Consider the following 6,317-nt stretch of genomic DNA (forward strand, 5'->3'; position numbering starts at 1 on the left):
TATCGTTCCTATGGCTGTGTCATTCAACATTTATTTTCATATAAAATAAGGATAGTAATATAATATTCAATACGTATACAAAATCAACAAGTCACTAAATCATACAAACTGAACAATAATAAAATGGTAACTGATCAACATATATATAATCTTATGAAAACATATATAAGGTAATCTTATTCTGCGATTCTTATTGCCAGGCTCGCTCAGGCAAGAGAAAACTTTTTTAATCCTGTTTGTAGTTGTCAAAGAAGTCCACATCGCTGAACACCAAGAGAAGTATTGAGAGAACTGTAAGTTGGTGTCATAAGACGTCCGTGAAAAGCGCTGGCTAAACAATAATCTGAATCGAGCTCTCTCTACCTAAAAAGTTCTGGACAACTGAGGACGCCATTTAGAACCTTGTGAAGTAGACACAGGAAAGCTTATCTTTACCATTACAGAATTCACATAGATTTTATTTTGTTTGTTTTGGTAAACATTAGACAGTATTTATTGCGTTTTTATAAAATTTTACCTTCTCCAGAAACAAGTTGGGTGACAGGATTAATCTTACGATGTCCCATTTTGTGTTTGACGTACTGTAACCCCATCGCCATACCAAAATCTCAAATTTTATTTAATTTAGATTTTTTTAAATATTATCTTCACTTGTGTTTTACATTCTAATGAAATCTTTGACATATACATGAAATCCTTTATAAAAATAGGGTTAAGTACATTTCATCGTGACATTAATGGCCTATACACGTGTAAGCGCTAAAAAATCAAATGTTTTCATGATGCTTTCGTCTTTTAATTTACTCATTAACATGAAATGTAAATATAAACGTAATATACAAAAATATGTAGCTTACCTTTAACCAAACTGGTGAAAGTAAACAGTATTTACAGTTGAAAAATATCATCCACAGCCCCTGAACCAACATCAGTCAGACCGGATGTAGAGGTGAACGGTGCTCTCCACATCCGCCTCAGCTTGACTACTTCCGGTAGGTGTCAAATTCTATTTCGTTCACCAATAATTTATTTAAAGTAAAAAATCCAAGGAAAATTAGGTCAGAACCCTTTGCATCAAAGAACAAAGAAAAATTTTAAATTATATGTATTTTTTTCTGTGTTCGTGGCTTAGCATATGGCTTTATTTATAAAATAAATTGAAAGTTTTAAGATTTTTCAGCGAAAAGAAATTAGCTGAATATTTCTCTGAAATATATTTGGATAAAATGATTACTTCTATTTTGTGTATCCTAGGGTGACGAATATTGGAAAATATAATTAAATCAGCCACTTATTTCTAGTTTTTAATTACAGACGTAGCGTACATACCAGGTTAAGGTTTACCAATAACCATAAATTTTTTGTGAAACCTTTTTTATAAGAATGAAATCATAAATTTTATGTTATGGGATGTTTTTGAATATAGTATTTTACCTTCATTATAAATACTTACTATGCTATCTATACTATCCCAATATATTTCAAAACATAGTTAATTTTAAAGCAATTCATAAAAAAATGGCATAGTAAAATAAGATAATATTTATCAAAATTAACGACCACATGAAGCAAAAAAGATAACAATTTTAAAGGAAATATAAAAGTTATTTGATCCAAACTGTTAAACTGATTCCATAAAAGTGTTTATTTGTAAATTGGCATGTTGTACCAACAACCACATTAGATTAATTAGTTTAAATCAAAGCGTTTGTTAACTCTGTATAGTTTAGTCAAAGAGAACATGTAGGACGAATACCAATTACATTTGCTATTATATAGTGCAATTGTTTGCATTGTTAGTACAAAATATTTTTTTAATCAGACAGGATAACGATTTCCAAGCAAAATGTTTGGAGTTTTACATCGTTTCCTGGGTTTTATTTATAAATAATAATCGTAGTTATGATATAATAAAATTGTAATATGATATTATCCAATTAGGTTTCTGCTCAATCTCTATCAATAGGTAATATGACTTTTATATGAAGACATGTATTGCAAAACATCGAATAACGAATACTTTTTTCATGTAAATAATTTGGTTAAACACCGATTCACATTATATTAAAAATTTCCCTTGTAGGTCTATAAGGTTTGCAGCTCTACGTAACGCCATTTTTGCTCCAAAATAACGATAACTGTCTGGGTGCTGTTGCCATGTGAAGCTGTGATATGAAATTGTATTTACCAGAGTAAAACTTGTTTTATTGTGTAACTGTAGGATGAATAGGATGGCTTTTTGACAAATCAGATAATATAAGGAATGAACTATTTCAAGACTTAGTTTCGCGGGTAAAAGGTAATCGTAAAACGTATCCATTGTAGCAGGACTTATATTTTCTCATTACAGCAAACTTTATTTATAATTGCTTTCTAATTTCCTTTGAGCTCAATAGAATACAACAACATTACACTTTGATTTAATTTTAGGACTTATTGTGTAAAACCTTAGCCTCTATTACATTTACGGATTGAAACAACACCTTGACACGAACTGGTGTAGCAGGAGTGGCAATATGGTGGATAATCTTATAGAGAAACCGCCTTGGCCAGCGTTGGCCTAAAATAAAAAAAAATAAAAAAAATAAATACAAGTACTTATAATTTGCTGCTACAGGAAAGGTAGTTGTAAATTTTATATATTTCGTGTGATTTAAAAAAATCTTTAGCTATGCCAACTGCAAATTGTCAAAAGATGAACACAATATATATGTTAACATACAAACTTCAATAATTAACTCATTCTCTAAAAGAATAACATGAGAGTTTTAATTTGAGGGTTTTCATGTTTTTTTCGTAACCGTTAGTCGTTTATCAACACTTCAACATACAAGCTTATTAGTGTTTGTTTACTATAAAAAGTTTTAAAATATAAATTGTGGTATTTTTTGTTTTTTAACGTAAAAATGGAAAAATCATGTTTTCACCAAAAAACACCAGTCGTTCAGCCTGATATATGATGGTTTCCAAACCAGTTTGTATTAATGTAGGTTTACACGTTTGTATCAATTTTCACTGAAACTGGATCATTGTAATCCAAGAGGACACTCAACGGGTGGGGCTTTTTGGTTCTGGGTATATAAAAAAATCCCTTGCCGCTTTAAATCACAAAACACAAATTGTGTCATATTTTGATGAAGCGAATTTTCCTTTCCACAAATTCGGCCTTGGCGTCTAGGTGTACCACGGAAACGGTAATAACTCATTTCTATAGGATATGGGGAATTTTCCTAAATGTTATTATATAAGTTTTAAAGATAAGGTTTGCTTGTCAAGGGCAGTTTAAGCATATTATACAAAGTCTATTGTTGTCGTTTGTGGTTAATGGGTAGACAATTCTGCGTATCCTGGACAAGAACAAAGTGATGTTCTCTTTGACTAACAAACAAATCCTATTCCAAACATGTTCCAAGTATTCTTACAATATGCATATAGAATTTATTTACGTAATTGAATAATTATTATAAAACAATTACTTTTTTACATTGTGATAACTGAATACTGTTATAGGCTATTTCTTTATTTTAATAGAAATGGGTTTTGGTTTATTTTATATAAATGGTACAAATTAATTTATACTAATTAAAATAAAATTCCATCTACCCTTATATTTTTGAATATTTAAATATCAACAATTTTTACATCCTGTTTGAAACACGTCAAATGTAATAGTTACTTTAAGTTAGTTAATTATTTTGAAATTTATGAACTAACAATATCAAGGTCCTAAGGTTAATAATGTTCAAATGAACTTTACATTGACATTTTTCATATTTAAAGAATACAGTATTCATTAGTTACTTTTTAGTCTTTGCTTTATATGAATATTGAATTGCAATATACAGTACTGAGAGTAATACACTTTACGGTTCATAATCCTTGATTTTTCTTCCGTTTCTATTCTAAGCTACTGCTTAATAAGTTCCCTAATAAAATTCATATTTACTATGATTAGCTGTTTTTCTATATTATTCGTATGATTTAGTACTCCATTTTGTAAATACATGCGAGGCTTTAATAGCAGACCATTGTCTTTTGATATTTTCTTTCTAAATCCTCCCTATGTTATCTTATATAAAATGTAAATATAAGGGACACCAAAATCATTAGATCAGTATACACATTATTCTGATAATTTGTGTGTCATTTACGTTATTAAAACACTATGAACTAGAAAACTTAGCTAGAAACTGGAAATATTGAACTAGAAAATTGTTGAAGTAAAAAATTTATCTTTGAACGTAATTTAACCACTATTTTACACGATTAGTTGATAAACCATTTGTTTGCTCAGGGTGTATGTCACATCCTTTGGCAGTAAACTGATAAAACAAAGAACATCAATCAAAACAAAGTTTATCATTTTGGAGTTTACAAAGCTTCTTCTCCATGAGAAACTTAAGCTCAGTTTAAAGAAACTTTCAAAAATATTTCCGCGGAAAGAGTCTTACTAAAAGTTTTGTTTCATCTAAGAAACGCCAGAATAATGCGGTTTGTAAACAAATACACCGTTTTTATGGAGCTATGTGACGTAGTTATAATACAAGTGATAACTACTGTAGTGACTTCAAATATTTCCGACAAATCATAACTTCGTATTTTTATGTGTTGTCAATAGTATTTATTTTTTGTAATCTTTTAAATCTAGTTGAAAGTTTATAATAAAACAATATTACTAATTAGATTTTATGCCCAACCTCGGCCAGACAAAGCTGTCAAAGATAGTCCATCTACCTGTGTTTGACTTAATTTTAACACCCCTGCTGTAGCAAACCTGCAGACTAAAAAAATATTGATTTGCCTGATTAGAATTTTACTAAAGTATTTCCATAAAAATGTCTGATCCATTTCCCATTTATATCAAATTAGATCTAATAAGAACTTAGGTTCGCTGCTATGAGGAAGAGGAAAAAGGGGGTTTTAATCAAATGTAAATAGTGCATGATAAAATAAATAAACTTACCAAATTTTTACAAAATATATCCATAGACAAGCAAACTAGAAGAGTTTTTTTCCTCTTATATGAAAAACATGAACATTTTTTAACGTACATGTGTTTTGAATTTTCTCAGTACAGTAACCTTCAATCGGAAACAATGCTTCATTAACAAAACTGTTGGTTGTTTAGCTCTATTGGAGGGCTGTATTGAAAACAGCACTGTTAAATCCTGGATAACCGGATTTTGATAATTTCTAAACCCATTAACACCCCATTTTCATGACCCGATACTACCCTATACGTTCATGGTCATCATAATTGGACCAAACCTATTCGAATTGTGTTCATTGACACACATCAACGTTACCAAATAGTGTTTTTACCTCCATGCAAAAAAAAAAATGAAATCGGTTCCGTGTCTAGCTCTTACAGTACAGTAGTAGTTACTTTCCTTTAGGGAAATTCGCTTAAACTTACTTGGGCCAAAACATATTTCAACTACTTTTTTAATGAGATACGTTTTCTTCATCAATTCAAATTCAAATTTAGTTAACGGTAAATCCAATAAACTGTTTGGTACAGTATGTTCGAAAAAGTCCTTTTAAATTGATTTAAGTTTGAAAATGGAAAACAATATTCGGTATGGATCCATTATTCCAGATAAAATATATAACTACTTTTAAAATTGTTTCCAATAATAAATACTATCACTATATTGTTGGTTTAATCTATTTACACCTAACACATGATGCCTAAAGCTCAAGTCAACCATATAAAAGCACATAAAATGAAAACAATTGTTTTTGTAGAAATGACATTAACAAATCTGACAAACCCTTGGATGATATAATATTATATTAATGCAGAGCTCGAGGCTGTTGAATGATAACACAATATTTACCAACATCCAACACTAAACTCAAGAGAAAAAAAATAATATTTAGGATGAAAAACAATTCCGAGAAATAAATTTGAAAAAGCCAAAGGCTCCATTGCGATATGCATACACTTCTAAAATGAGAGTAAAGGAAATCCTTGCTGTGATTAAAATAACAAAAGGGATTACGAATTCCCTGAAAATTATAACGACGTTTTAAACAACTTCGCTAACAAATTACTGTAATTTGCATAACCAGCTGGTCTGTTTCTTCTGTTTTAACACTGCAATTAATTTACCATAGCACGCCTCTGATATTTATGAAAAGGAGTGTTTAACAAACAACTAAAGCGTGATTTAGTTCTATAACATGATCGCTTGTGTTATAATTATACTTTGCCTTAGTGTTTGAAACTTTATATATAAAGCATTTTATGATTTTGTTAAATTGTAGATTATATCTATTAGCATTGGATTGAAGAACGAAGGTGATGTCTAACT

Source organism: Macrosteles quadrilineatus, unplaced genomic scaffold, assembly GCF_028750875.1.
Source record: "Macrosteles quadrilineatus isolate MER2022 unplaced genomic scaffold, UCM_ALF_1.0 Scaffold_8__2_contigs__length_117827958, whole genome shotgun sequence".
In the NCBI taxonomy this organism is placed as follows: Eukaryota; Metazoa; Arthropoda; class Insecta; order Hemiptera; family Cicadellidae; genus Macrosteles; species Macrosteles quadrilineatus.